The sequence below is a fragment of the Oreochromis aureus genome, linkage group 3, assembly GCF_013358895.1.
Source record: "Oreochromis aureus strain Israel breed Guangdong linkage group 3, ZZ_aureus, whole genome shotgun sequence".
NCBI lineage: Eukaryota > Metazoa > Chordata > Actinopteri > Cichliformes > Cichlidae > Oreochromis > Oreochromis aureus.
The window spans coordinates 100,836,504-100,852,090 of record NC_052944.1 but is presented as its reverse complement, the minus strand read 5'-3'; the positions used below and the strand labels follow the sequence as shown (position 1 = coordinate 100,852,090).

At 46.5% G+C, this 15,587-nt stretch overlaps 1 long non-coding RNA gene across 1 annotated transcript; it reads right to left on the bottom strand.

Moving 5' to 3' along the window:
• Positions 1-576: 576 nt before the first annotated feature.
• On the bottom strand, positions 577-2,026 carry LOC116334104. Its single transcript, XR_005611436.1, has 3 exons — positions 1,974-2,026; positions 982-1,272; positions 577-894 (listed from the first exon to the last, which is right to left on the bottom strand). It is a non-coding gene; the product is annotated as an uncharacterized LOC116334104 (long non-coding RNA).
• Between the last annotated feature and the right edge of the window lie 13,561 nt (positions 2,027-15,587).

Here is a 15,587-nt window from a genome sequence, read left to right as displayed (position 1 = left end):
GTGTGTCGGAGGTGTCGGAGGATTAACGTTTTTCCTTGCATTCCTGTGTCTGTTAACCCTGTGTGCGTGCTTATCATATGACCACACACACTCATATACACACTCACACTCCCTTTACCTGCATGTGAATGCTGTAATGCCATCGCTTCCCCACCAAAGCTGTACATCCTGTTGATGTCATCTGCCACCTCCTTATTAAAGTTACTTGAACTACATCACTGTGGAGTGCCATTCCTTCTGACCGAGGACGACTCAGTTGAAGCGTGATCGGCAATCAGTGCAAACATACATAACAATGTAATAATGAGTGAATGTAAAAACTGAGGGGAGTCCTGCTGTGTCCCTGAGGTCCAGGAGGAGGGGCAGGAAAGATGATGATGATGAGGAGGAGGTAACAGTGCACCTCACAGGTGAGACTCATTGGTACCAGCCGGTGAGGAAGCTGGAGGAGTTTGTGTGTTAGCTGTGTTAGCAACTACAGACTGATGTCTAATCCTCCTTTCATCATCTTTATACTGTTGCCGTAGTAACAGCTGAGCTGCAGGTGAAAACAAAATCACCTGAAAAACTCACAAACAACATCCGAGTAGCTCTTTATTAACTTTAATGGATTAAACTCATACAAATAAATGACATGCAGCCTTCCTGCAGCAGCGTCCACGGCTCCCACTCATGCTCACTGCCCACCGACACTCACAAAGCTTTAAACAGAGTCAAGACAGAAACTGATCAGTAGGAGAAACTGAAGCAAAGTGTTTCCAGTATAACTGATAGCATCACACTGACTCCACTCTGACATCACTGATCAATAACAAAGGAACACAGATCAAACTTCAGCCATCAGAGGAGTCGGATCAATGGAGCTGCTTCTGTTCCTGATGTGCTGATCTCTCCCTGCAGAGGAGACACGACAGCTTCACACACAAACACCATAAAATAATAAGTGAAAGCAGAGAGAACCAAGTGAAAGACAACAAACACCTGTAACTGTGAGCAGCACGACTCTCCATCCGATGATGTTTCCCTGGCTCCAGGCCACACAGCTGTATCTGCCACTGTCTCTCTCTGTGGGGCGTTCAAGGGTCAGGCTGAACCGTCCGCTTTTCACACGCTCGTCCTTCATCTTCACTCGGTCTCTGTAATCCCGCTCCTGTTTGTCAGGCTTCTCAGGACGGTGCCACCACTCCACCTGAGTGTCTTCAGGCAGCTGAGCTGTGGTTTTGAAGGGCAGCTGGACAGACTCCGCCCCCACCTCCACCTCCACCCGACACTCTGAGAGAACAGCAAACACAGCGTGAGCAGTACAGACAGCAGCAGGTTTCAGAGGTGTAGAGAAAGCTGAAGCAGATCAGAGCAGAAGGTAACAGAGGACAGCAGTGTAGAAGAAGCTGATGGAGCTCATCAGTCTGATGGTGCCGGGATTTTTTCTTTTTGTCCCTTTGCTACTTTACAGTAAAGTCTCCTGTCAGCGTGGAGCTGCTGATCACTTTGGGATGTAAAAATGATCATTGAGCCAAAGGTGCTTCAAATAACTGTCTGAATACTTCAATAAATATTATATTTAATCTCTTTGCTATTTGGGCTGACTGGGACCTGAAGAATGCAAAAACACAGAATTTCAAAAAAAAATTTTTGCCTGATTTTTGTCTCTGAGAAAAATGAGATCCACATGAGAGGACATTCATTTTAAATTTTGATAAAACAGCGGCAGTATAATGTGCTTGTTAGTGGATATCAGGCCCTCGTGGAGCAAACTTTTGTATTTTGGTCTAGATGTCCAAAAATGTGATGTCCAAATATGTGGACGCCAGGTCCTTGGTGGTTAAAGAAACAATCGTAAAGTTCTGTTTCCAGTTTGTCATTATTACAAGCAGACATCTAACAGGATCTATGGATTAGATGGATGGAGTAAACTGATAATGGTCCTACCGTCACAATGAGTTTGACCTTTGACCTCTATCTACAGCACTGACCTCTGACAGTAAGCAGCACTTGTTTCTTCAGCAGGATGTTTCCGTCCCTGCTGTAGACGGTGCAGGTGTAGGTGTTTGTGTCTCTCTCTGTGGGGTGTTTCAGGCTCAGACTGAGGTCTCCAGTTTTCAGCAGGTCTTCATTCATCTTTGTTCGATTTCTGTAAACTTCATCCTGTTCTTTATTCTTGTCAGAGCTGTTCTCACACACGTGGACCTTCCTGTCTTTCATGTCCTTCCACTCCACTCTAACGTCTTTAGGCAGCTGAAGTGTGGCTTTACAGGGGAGCAGGACAGACTCCACCCCTGAATCCACCTCCACCTTGTAAACTGAGAGGACAACAAAAGACACCATGATTAGGGCTGGGTATCATCACTGATTTTCAGAATTGATTAGATCGACGATTCGATTTGTTTTGAATCAGGGAAATTTTGCCACAGGCAGTCAGAAATATTGTAATTCTGATCACGTATCAGTACATTTCCATTTTTTTATATCTGTAGAAAGCTGACACTTGCGAGACTTTATCAAAGGTGTAAGCATCACAGCAGATGTGCTTGTGTCAAAGTAACTGAGAATAACACAGAAAAACTGTTTACGCCTGGGAGTTTATTTCAGATGACCTTAAAAATATTCTGTAGCAGATCAGAAACGAAAGAAAACCATGAATCAACATATAAATCGATAGAATCCTTTTTAATGAATAAATTGATAATCAAAACCCACCCCTAAACATAATGACATCATTAAAAGCTGTGATGGTCACATGACCTCCCTGTCCCCTCCTTGTCTTCTAGTCTCAGTCAGATTGTGTCTCAGTTTGTTCCTGATGTGTTCCTGACTCGTTCTTTGGTAACTAGTCTGCAGCGTCCTGTAAAGTGCTGCAGACATGTTGGATGAAGAGCAGAAGAACAGACAGACTGAGCTTCCACAGTCGGCCATGTCTCACACGGCTCGTCTCTTTGGGCTTCAGCATGATCAACGTGTCTGCGGAGGATGTCTGTTTGAGAGACCATAACTGCACCTTTTTTGACCTTCACTTGAGGACATGCCATTGGATAAACGAGTTTCAGTGTCTCTGCAAACCAGATTATGTCTGAACCCACAGAGCTGCTATGTGGAGTTCCTCAAGGCTCCGTGCTGGGACCTATTCTGTTTTTTGTTTTTTTTGAAAATACATACTTACTTAAGACCAGATAATACAGCTGATTTTTCTTACCATCTGTTTGCCGATGGTATTCAGCTATACTGCTCACTTAAACTTCTGAGGTTCACATCCTGTCCCCTTTGAGAAACAAACATTAAGCAATGGTTGAATAACAACTACTTACAGCTAAACCCAGACAGAAATGAAACACCTGGCTACAGGCCCCTCCCTCTATCTCTGATTTTATTCATATATATACCTCTTCTTATTGACTGAGGTCATTGAATCCAAATCTTCTAGTGGTCCCCCACACCCGCTCCAGAACTCGAAGAGACTGATCCTGCTCTGAACATCTGAAGCTCTCCATCACATGACTGAGCACAACTCAAGGAGGAACATTTACTGAAGCTGCTGCAACATTTACTGTCAGCAAGTTTGTGTGAGCCACAGTCACAGGAGTCACCCGAGGACACCTGCTAACCATCTGCATTATGGGTAGTGTAGTAGGAGACACTCACCTGACATGAAATAGTGCCGGAAATGAAATAAAAGACCTCCAGAGACGATGAGAACAAGAACCAGGAGAACCAGGAGAGCTGTGGCCCAGGATGGAAATGGTTCTGTAGAGAAACACAAAGCAGCATGTGACCTTTGACCTCTGACTGAGTGTAATTAATTAAAGAATATGCTTAGAATTAAAAATTGTTAAGCAAGCATGCTTGTTGTGACAATATTAAAAGTTCAATTTGAGTGATTGTGATTGTCTACAGCAGGGTTTTGGTTTGATGTTGACCTTTGACCTGCAGTGGGACATCTCTCAGTCTCCATTCTCCTCTAAACGATCTGATGGAGCAGGTATAGGTGCCACTGTCAGACAGTTGGAGGTCAGTCAGGGTCAGGCTGAGGTCTCCAGTTTCCAGAGCGTCAGTCTTCATGGATGTTCGGCCGCTGTAACGCTGGTTTTGATCTTTCAGTTTGTCTCCTTGAAGCTGACGCTGGTGGACGGTTGGAGGACTGAGGTCGGAGCGACTCCACACCACCGTGGGGCTGTCCAGTTCAAAAGTGGGAAACTCACAGGGCAGCAGGACAGACGGCTCTCCCTCATACAGCTCCACAGCTGAGGCATGCTGGGAAACTGAGGACACAGACAGAGTCCATGTGTCACTTTGAGGTAAAGATCAAATGTGGACACAGCTTCAGTTAGAGAATATAAAATATTTACATATAGAAATAAAATCACTGTAACACGTGAATAAACTGTGTGCAGGTTAAATAAATAAACGCAATAATGAAAGAAAAATAAGATGTGGTATAAGTGAAAAGCCACATCAGGCCTTAGAAGGAATTCACGAGAGTCTGAATTCTGTCTGCAGTTCAGCAGAGTGATCACCTACCTTTGAATGGCTTCAGGCCTCAAGCAGAGGGAAAAGAATGAAGATATAAACTTTGTAGCTAAAAACAAAGCTCAGGGTCACATTTGGATCCAGTACTCGTGTCACGATACTGACGTCCTGACTGCTGATCAGTCCTTTCATGTTTTATCAGAGGACGAGGAAACATCACTTAATTTAGTTTGGACAATCCACCAATCACAGAGCTCCATCAGAGACCTTACAGTAACTACATTCACCAGCAGAGCTATGATCGCACTACTCTCCACGACCACTAGATGTCTCCACACTCTGTGCTGACTCCAATGAATGATCAGAGCTGCTGAGCCTGTTTGCAGACAGAGGAGGAGCTCCTGGTGATCCGTGTGGGACTAAAAAGCTCTGATAACGTCCATCCAGCAGCTGATAACAGGGACATTTGGTGCCATGTCAGAGCTGCACAGTCAATCATCAGTTTGGCTCTTTAGTTTGAAGAGTTCAAAGCAGCAGCAGAGAATCTAAAGTGTGTCACACAGCACCAAGTTTCCTTTGGTCACATATGAAATGTGAGTCAGAGCTTCAGCTACACAACAACACACACACAGCAGCTGATTGTAACATGAGCTCATCTGAAAGCCACCAAGAAGAATCCAGTGATTTGAAAGTTGCTGCTTTGGATTGTTAGTTTGATCTGAATCAGAATCCAGTGTTTGATGGAAATCTCCTCCTGCTGCACTTCAACACATTAAAGAGAGAGAGATGATGATGAGAGCAGAGAGAGGAAGGTGTACTTACCGTGCAGGAGGATCACAAACACCACAAACATCTTCATGTTCCTGTCAAACTCAGAGACTCTTTAAAAGCCCTTCAGGACATCAGCTCACAGCAGCTCTCACTTTCCTCTGCTGATCATCTACTGACACTCTCACACTGCTCACACTGTCACAGCTCAGAGTTCAGCTTCACACTTTGTTAATTTGAGGAATGAAGTCCAGCAGCCACAGATCACTTCTGTGGAAAGAGGAGAACGTTGGCTTTCCTCATAGTTTCACGCCCGAGTTCTCCAAACAATCGGGGTGGCTGCAGCAGGTGGAGCAGGTCATCTACGAAGTGGATGGTTGGTGGTTCAATCACTCTGCATGCTAAACGATCCTGAACCCCCACTTCCTCTGTGATGTGTAGAAAAAGTGCTCGTATGACTGGGTGAATGGGGCTTGCTGTGCAGAGTGTGCAGATTCAACTAGTGCTGTAAAAGAATCTGTTTACAGTGACACGCACAAAGCTCCGCCTTCAGTCCTGACACTGAAACATCCACTGTAGCTACAATGATGCAGATGTGACCCTCAGCAGCTGGATTTCCTCTCCATAGATGTGTTTCCATGCACATCATGGACATAAAGGCTGCTCTGAGAAAAAAGCAACAAATCAGACAAATCATTAGGTACAGGACCTTTAACGTCTGCAGATTTATTTAGATTCACTTTCTCCTGTTGAGCACTCTAACTAACTTCATTCATTACTTTCATAAAAAACAACAACATGCCTGTGAGACCCTGATGCTCAAAGAAATCTCTTTATTCATTAATGCTTCAATTATAAATCCAATTTAAAATGTATTTTTATTGACAGGCTGTTTCACACCTCCAATTAAATAACTACTTCTAGAAGCTCTTACTTTATGCAGTGAGCTGTGATAATATCATTATATTTATAACCTTCCTTTTATTTAACACATTCCTGGAAGAAGGAGGTGAAACATCTGCAAAGAAATGGTTTATTTACCGGACGGGACCTCTGTGAGGACAGAGGCAGGTGATACTGGCACAAAGTTGGTCACCAGCTGTGAAACTACGAGGAAGCTGAACGCCGCCTTTTTCCTCAGAAGTGATCTGTGGCAGTCTGCCATCATGTTTGGCTGCACACACTAAATGTGACTCACTGAAAGCTGACAGAGACAAACTCTGATCCAAAGATAAGCTCAGCTCTGTTTATGATCATCACGCTTTTTAAAAACTTTTTTAAAATCTTTGTGCTTTTTGAGACGTACAAAAGCCCTGGAATTATTTTAAGGCTCGTTTTTCTTAATTAAAATGTTAAAACTTCATATTTACCATCTGTATGCACAGTGCACACAGATCCTAAATATGATTGGAAAAGCTGCCAGACAGGACAAGATTAAAAAAGAAAGAAAGAACAAAGAAAACATTTTACTCACAATTGTCTAATCATAAGTGAGTGAAATATTGAGATAAGGTCTTTACTGCAGTTAGTGTGCACACTTTTTTTTTTTAGAATATCTGAACTCAATCCTCCACACAGGAGTGCACCAAAATGATGAGACCACATTAAAACAGTAATTTTGTACAGAAGAACCCATTTCATTTATTCGCTGAATAAATGATTCCAAATCCTGCTTCACTGAAACACAGAGTGGGTCTGAGAAGGCAAGCCACCCCTGAACTGCTGACAAGGCTGAAGAAAGGGAAGGATGACAAATAGTGTGTCGCTCTAATAAATAGCATATGTTGTGGAAATGAAAATGCCAGCATGTATTTCTGAGCTGTTTCAGACACAGCGTGTTTTATGCAGTCCAGAGAATATAATGATTTCCCTCCATAAAGGTTTCCTGACCGCCCTGACTACTGTTGGTAAACAGCCATCCATCCATGTACAGTACTGAAGAAGATATTTAGAAAGTAGTCCAGAGCTTTGTTTCTGCATTGAATTTCAAAATGAATTTAAGGATTTTTTTTGTTTGAATTCTAAATGAGTCTTTAGTATGTGACTGCTTCAATTACTATAAGTATTACTAGTGCTGCTTCTGTACTTCATATTACTGTTTATTGTCCTCTCAGACCAACAGGTGGAGGTGAAGGTGGAGGAGTGGTCAGAGTTTGTCATCCTGGCCTGCAGAACAAAACCTGAGCTGGCTGAGGACACCACAGTGGAGTGGACTCACTCTGACTTTGGACTCATGATGGTCCATGTACATCCAAATGACTGTAAAAAACAGGACAACCTTTACTGTGGTCGCACAAATATGAATGAAGACCTGCTGAGAACTGGAGACCTCAGTCTGACCCTGAAACACCCCACAGAGAGAGACAGTGGAGGATACATCTGCACCATCTACAGGGACAAAGACATCCTGAGACAGAAAGTAGTGCTGCAGGTCAAAGGTCAGTTGGGATTAGGGACAAAGTGAAATCGTTAAAATAAAAAAATAAAAGCAGTGTGAGAGGGCTGTTACTTTTATACTTAATAATAAAACGAGCCGATATAATGAGAGTTATGTTTCTAAGGAAGTAAATGACATGAGAGTGAATATAAACAAATATTGTTTAGCAAAAAACGTAACCTCAAAAACAATTAGACAAACTTTCTGATAGAGGATGACAGATAAATGGTAAGCAAGAATCTACCCATCCCTGCAACTGGCTGAGGGTAGGCCTCACCAAAGTTCAGTGTCTGATCCTGGGCCAGGCAGATCTACCTGGTGCCAATGACAGGAAGTGACAAACGAACAAAGAGAGAGAGGGTGGGACATGGAAAGTAGAACAGAGAGGTAAATGAGGTCTGGTCCCAATATATTTATGAACTCATGATGATCATATGTTATGCAAGTGATCATTAGGGTAAATAGGAAGTAGATCGAGACACTATAGACAAAAACACACTATCAACTGTAGCTAAAGGTTACAGGTCAGAGGTCATGTTAATGCTTTTTCATGTTTCACCACAGACCCATTTCCATCCTGGGCCACAGCTCTCCTGGTTCTTCTCCTCATCTTCTCTGGAGGACTTTTATTTCATTTTCAACACTATTTTAAGTCAGGTGAGTGTCTCCTACTACACTACCCATAATGCCGATGGTTAGCAGGTGTCCTCTGGTGGCTCCTTGACTGTGGCTCACACAAACTTGATCCAGAAGCTGAAAGAGTTGAGAGTTACAAACAGCTGATACAGAGAGCTGAAGAGAAACTTCCAGGTTTGTTCCAGAAGTCAGAAAACCTCCTTCAGACTCAGTCATTGATCAGTGAAACAGCTCCACAACATGACTTTACTAAACAGTGTGTGTGCTTCACTGCATTGATCTGACACCGAGTCTGCATGTGTACAAGCTGTTCTTCTTCTGTGGTGGTAAACAGCAGGCTGACATGGAAACATGTGCTGACAGTAAATGTTGCAGCAGCTTCAGTAAATGTTCCTCCTTGAGTTGTGCTCAGTCATGTGGTGGAGAGCTTCAGATGTTCAGAGCAGACACATGAGATCTTCATGGTTTCTGTGCTGATGTGTGTGAGACATGGCCGACTGTGGAGGCTCAGTCTGTCTGTTCTTCTGCTCTTCATCCAACATGTCTGCAGCACTTTACAGGACGCTGCAGACTAGTTACCAAAGAACGAGTCAGGAACACATCAGGAACAAACTGAGACACAATCTGACTGAGACTAGAAGACAAGGAGGGGACAGGGAGGTCATGTGACCATCACAGCTGCTGCTGATGTTATCATGTTGTGCTTTGTTGTCCTCTAAGGTTACAAGGTGGAGGTGGATTCAGGGTTGGAGTCTGTCCAGCTGCCCTGCAAAACCACAGCTCACCTGCCCAAAGATGCTTGAGTGGAAGGACAAATACGGAAAGATCCACGTGTGTAAGAACGGCTCTGACCAGCCTGAAGAACAAGATGAGGATTACAGAGGCCTAACAGAGATGAAGAGAAACCTGCTGAAAACTGGAGACCTCAGTCTGACCCTGAAATACCCCACAATCACACACACCTACACCTGCACTGTCCACAACAGGGAGGAAAACATCCTGCTGAAGAAACAAATGCTGCTCAATGTCAGTGGAGGTCAGTGCTGTAGATACAGGTCAGAGGTCACTGTAAAAGCTCAGAGAAGATGAACTGCGAGGGTCCACATCATCCATGAGAGTTTCATGAGTTTCTCACAATGTTTGTTTAGCATGTAGCTAGCATACTGCTGAAGCTAAATCAGTTCAACATATATATGTATGTTGTTAGCACTCACATCTCAGTCACAATCACTACATGCATGCTTTTTACCAGAACTATGAAAACTTTCTGATATTCCACATAAACACACATGGAAATATCACAAGTCTGAGTCTATGAAACAAGGAGAGGAGGTAATGTTACCATCAGTGCTGCTGTTGCTGTCTGTACCACTTATACGTGCTTCGTTGTCTTCTCAGTCCCCCAAGTGGAGGTGGATGCAGGGATGGAGTCTGTACTGCTGCCCTGCAAAACCAAACCTAATTTACCTGAAGGTGCTAAAGTGGAGTGGAGAGACTCTTACAGGAAGGTCCATGTGTATCAGGAAGGCTGTGATCAGCCAGATAAACAGGATCAGGATTACAGAGGCCGAACAAAGATGAATAAAGACCTTCTGAAATCTGGAGACCTCAGTCTGACCCTGAAATACCCCACAGAGAGAGACACACAACTCTACACCTGCACCGTCTACAGCAGGGAGGGAAACATTGTGTTTAAGAAGGCAGCGAATCTGAGAGTCAAAGGTCAGAGAGAATTTTATTTGTTCACACACTGTGTTCTCTCTGTGTTAGACCTACACTCATCTCACAGGATGAACCATTAATTGTGTGATTTTGATTTATAATCAAATCATCCATAATGAGAAATCAAAGCAAGCTTTGAATTTGATCATATAAACACATTAGTGTCATGGTTCCTGGATCATTGACCCAGAGTTTTGTGTTTTGTGGACTCTTAAGCTCTGCTATTCATTGTTTATATTCAGTTTGTCTCCTGGTTTCCTTTTTCTTTTCTTTTTTAAGCCACTTCTGTTATTACAGTACATGTGCAGTATGGAAATGTCCAAGCTGACAGGCAGGAGGGAGAAAACCTAAAAAGACAGACAACAAATAGAAACGCAATGAATCTCCGACTGCTACAGCTGCAACACAAAAAATAGAAAACAAAAGCATAGAGCATCTGGAAGAGAACAATATGAAAGAACACATCCACACAGGCCTGCAAGCCACCAGTGGACCCGCGTCCCAGGCAGGACACCTGAGTGTATTAAGGTCAAAGTAGGGATTTGGAATTGATAAGAATTTAGTGATTGCGATTCCATTATCGATATCAGATATTGATTTGGTTGCTGATCGATTCTCATTGGCTCTGCTGTGAGCGTGACCACCATCACTAAGCAGCAATAAAGTATTTACTGTATCTAGTTAAGTGCATGTGGTCAGCTGATCTGGTCAGTGGTAAATGAATCCCAAATTGCTCACAGTGTTACTGGAGGCCAACATAAAGCCTCCAGACTAAGTATCTGGTTACAAACCATATTTCTAAGAGTTTTAGGGCCGAGTACAAATACCTCAGTTTTATCTGATTGGCATGTATATAGTTATCAGCAGAGTTGTCTGTGCAGTAGGTGCATGTGTTTGAGTGTGTACGGCTCATTTTTCTGACATTACTGGATTGTTCAAAATTTAAATGGCATACGTTATTTTTAATAATTCTCACCGGGCTTTCAGAGAGGTGTTTATGTTGAGGCTCTTAAAGCACGTATGATGCTTAATACTGGAGCTTATGAAAGCCAGATTGCAGATTTGTACTTTTCCACAGAGTGCTTGTTCTAGGTCCAGCCATGGGCTGTCTAATAAGTTTAATCCATTCTGAAACACAGCAGTTTGTTGGATAAGAAGTAGCAGTAAAGAATGTGATAGTTGTAGATCACCATTGTGTTTTGGTCTTTGTTGAGTTTTTAGAGTTACACTCAGGTGTCTACCCTTGACTACATGTTTGGTCAGGATGTATTATGAATGGAGTGATTTTTAAAAAAAAATTTTTTTATAATCTTCTGCCATGTGCTTTGCAAAGTATTTTAAGGCCTACATTTGTGAGTGAGATTGGGCCGTAGCTGGATGGAAGCGTAGGATCTTTGGCTGGTTTAAGAAGTAGACTAATGATGACAGTTCATGTTTGGAGATAGTGTGTGATTATTGTAAATCTGAGTTACCATCTTGGAAAAAGTAGGTGCTAGTGTGGGCCAAAATGTAAAACTGCTGGAAAACCATGTGGACCTGGGCCTTTTCAGTATTCAGACTCTGAATGAGGTGAATCCAGAAATTCAGCAGTGGTAGCATTAGTTGGATTAATCTGTGATGAGTATAAAGCTTCATTGGGCGACCGTGGCTCAGGGGGTTGGGGCAAGCGCATCTGTAACCAGAAGGTCGCCGGTTCGATCCCTGGGCTCTCTGTCCTGGTCGTTGTGTCCTTGGGCAAGACACTTTACCCTACTGCCTACTGGTGTTGGCCAGAGGGGCCGATGGCGCGATATGGCAGCCTCGCTTCTGTCAGCCTGCCCCAGGGCAGCTATGGCTACAACTGTAGCTTCCCTCCACCAGTGTGTGCGCTTTGGGTGCCTTGAAAAGCGATATATATATGCAATCCATTATTATTATAACAGTCTTTTGTCACGGTTCTGGGTCCGTCGGACCCAGTATTTTGAGTTTATTATGTTTTGGTTTACTTTTGCATCATGGATTATTCTTTATGCTTCTCTGGTACTTTGTGTTTCAGTTATCTTGGGGTTTTGGATTGTTTTCTCATTCTCTTGTGGTGGTGATGATGATGGTGATTATTATTGTTATTATTATTAGTTTCATGTTTCTGTTATCCATGTGTTAGGAATTGTGGTTTCACTTATAGTTCAGTTCCATGTGTCATGTTCTGTCTCTCTGTGTTGAGTCCGTGTCTCGGAGTAGTGATTCATGTTTCCTGTTTTATTGTGAAGGTCTGCGTCTCATGTGAGTGTGTTCAGTTTTACCTCTGTCTCGTCTTGTTAATGACTCCCAGCTGTGTCCACCACCTGTGTGTAATCTCCTTGTGTTTCTGTGTGTATTTAAGTCACGTCTTTAGTCATTGTTGTTGCTGCTCCGTCTGTGTATCCACCCTGCGTCATCTGTGTATCCTCCATGCCCTATTCGTGTGTTCTCCCTGCTGCCACCATCTTGTACCGTCGTCCACCTTGCTTTATGTTCAGGTTCGTGTTCTTGTTCATGCTCTGTGGTTTAGTTGTCCCAGTATAGTTTAGTTCTCCGTTTTGTCGTTTGCCTCTCTATATTTTTGTATCAATAAATCACCTTCACACCTTCACGACTGCCTGCGCTTGGATCCTCTTTTTCCTTTTTTTCACACGGCTCTTCCCACTCGCCGTGACAGTACGGACCAGCCAGATATGGATCCAGCGGCAGTCACCCCACCCAGGGAGCTTCAGGAGGCCGTTATCAACTCAGCTTCTAAATTAATTTACCAGTTGTTAGAGCATGAGGGAGAAGCCTCTCTTTACACTGTGGAAGCCGACCTACAACACCTTATTTCCAGTTACCCCTGGTTATTGGACTCATTGCACCCGCTCATACAGAATTTTGTTCTTTACGAGCTTCACCTTCACCCTCCCTCCGCTACCGCTCGCCTGCTCGCTTCAACGGAGGACGTGCCGTCCGAACCGCCGGACGAGGGATTACCCGGCCTGTCGGAGCAGTCTCCGAGAAGAAAGCGACGTTCGCGCCGCCGCCGCGGCACCCCACAGCCGGATGTAAGGACGTGTAAACAGTCGGCTGTGGTGAGTGAAAGGGACACTTTTTCTGCCGCGTCAGATTCAGTGACTGTGTTTTCTGGAGCTATTTTTTGCGTGCCTTCTGCAGTTAACTATGATTTTTCTGTCTCACCCATGGCCATTGCGCCACAGACTGCCTTTGCTGAGCCCATATTCAGGGTTAATGACTGTGTTCATACTGTTGTTTCTAAGCCTGGGATTACTGAGGTTAAGACTATGAGTGTAGAGAATGAAAATGTTTTGGACTCTTTTTCACCTGCACTGGTCTATTCAGGGGAAGCTGTAAACCTCACTGGAACAGTGCTTCCTGACCATGTTTTCCCATCTACACTTTCACCACAGTCTAATGTGGGGTCTGTAACACAGCTAGCAGGACAGTTATCAGTTCAGTCAGCAGCCACGCTGCCCTCAGTTCAGTCAGCCACTCCACCACCTGCTATAACTTCGCTACTTGTAGCTCAGTTACCACCAGTTCAGCAGCCTACCCACCCGCTCATTCAGTCACCATCCTCACTGTCTGATTCTAAGCAGGGAACACACTTCACAATTACATCTGCTGGTTCTCTTAAGCTGGCCACCTCAGAGACAGTTACTCCCTCTAGGGCCTCCCCAGAGGCTGGGTGTCGCTCACCAGCTGACTCTGGACCCCTAGAGGTCAAGACGCCAGCGCCAGCAGTTTCACTGGGGAACTCACCAGAGCAGTCTCGGCTCTCAGCGCCCCCTGAGAGCTCAAGTGAGTTCACCCGTCCGCCTGCGTCCTCTGCTGAGTGTGTTGGGGAACACTTTCAGCCCTCTGAGGACTGCATCCCACTGTTGCTGCCTGAGTCTAGCCACTGTGCTGCTCAGTTCCAACCAGTGTCCACACCGGCAGAGGTCTGCGTACCTGCTGCCTCAGTGTCTGTTTCCACTGGAGGGCCCGAGGAGCCCGTCCAGTCTCAAGCCACGTTAGCTGGGGGTTCGGAGGAGCCCAGCCAGCTTCCAGTGTCGTCAGCTGGGGGTTCGGAGGAGCCCAGCCAGCTTCCAGTGTCGTCAGCTGGGGGTTCGGAGGAGCCCAGCCAGCTTCAAGTGTCGTCAGCTGGAGGGCCCGAGGAGCCCGTCCAGCCTCATGTCTCGTCAGCTGGGGGTTCAGGTGAACCCAGCCAGCCTCAGGTCTCGTCAGCTGGAGGGCCCGAGGAGCCCGTCCAGCCTCATGTCTCGTCAGCTGGGGGTTCAGGTGAACCCAGCCAGCCTCAGGTCTCGTCAGCTGGAGGGCCCGAGGAGCCCGTCCAGCCTCATGCCACGTCTGCTGGAGGGTCCGAGGAGCCCACCCAGCACCACGTCTCGTTAGCTGAGGGTCCTGGAGGACCCAGCCAGCACATCCTCGCATCTGCTAACGGTTCTGGGAAGACCGTTCAGCCACCACCTGTTCCACTGCCTGCAGTGTCCACATCGTCGCCTGCAGCTTCACCGCCTGCAGTGTCCACATCGTCGCCTGCCGCATCGCCGCCTGCAGCTTCATCTCCTGCAGCATCCGCATCGCCGCCTGCAGCTTCATCTCCCGCAGCATCCGCATCGCCTCCCGCAGCATCCGCATCGCCGCCCGCAGCCGTCTCGCTGCCGTCAGGTTCCGCAGCCGTCTCGCTGCCGTCAGGTTCCGCAGCCGTCTCGCTGCCGTCAGGTTCCGCAGCCGTCTCGCTGCCGTCAGGTTCCGCAGCCGTCTCGCTGCCGTCAGGTTCCGCAGCCGCAGCTTCATCCACGCCTGCAGCCGCAGCTTCATCCACGCCTGCAGCATCATCGCCCGCAGCCGTCCCGCTGCCGTCAGGTTCCGCAGCCGTCCCGCTGCCGTCAGGTTCCGCAGCCGTCCCGCTGCCGTCAGGTTCCGGTCCAGCTTCTGCTCCGCCTTCGCCTGATCCTGCCTCGTCAGACTCGTCCACGCCTGCCTCGTCAGACTCGTCCACGCCTGGTCCTGCCCCAGCCTCTGTGTCTTCGTCCTCGCCTGGCCCGGCTTCATCCACGCCTTCGTCCTCGCCAGGTCCAGCCTCGTCTGGCCCTGCCTTGTCCACGTCTGGTCCAGCCTCGTCTGGCCCTGCCTCGTCTGGTCCTGCGGTTGCTACACCGTCATGGGACCCAGCTCGTCCTGTTCCGCCTCGCCTCTGCCGGCCGTCTTCCAGGCCTCTAAGTTGGCGTCATGGCCGTCGAGGTCGGCCTCCGGAGGGAGATCGTCGCCGCTGCTGGCATTGCAGCCGGCCTCCGGAACTGTTTGCCCATGGCCGCCGTTGCCGTGTGCACGGTCGGCCTCCGGAACTGTTTGCCCGTGGCCGCCGTTGCCGTGTGCACGGTCGGCCTCCGGAACTGGTTGCCCGTGGCCGCCACTGCCTTCCAAGTGGCCGGCCTCCTGAAGGGTTTTGCCTGCACCGCCGCCATTGCCGTGTGCACGGTCGGCCCCCAGAACTGTTTTCCCGTCGCCGCCATTGCCGTCCGCACGGCCGGCCCCCTGACCTGTTTTGGCT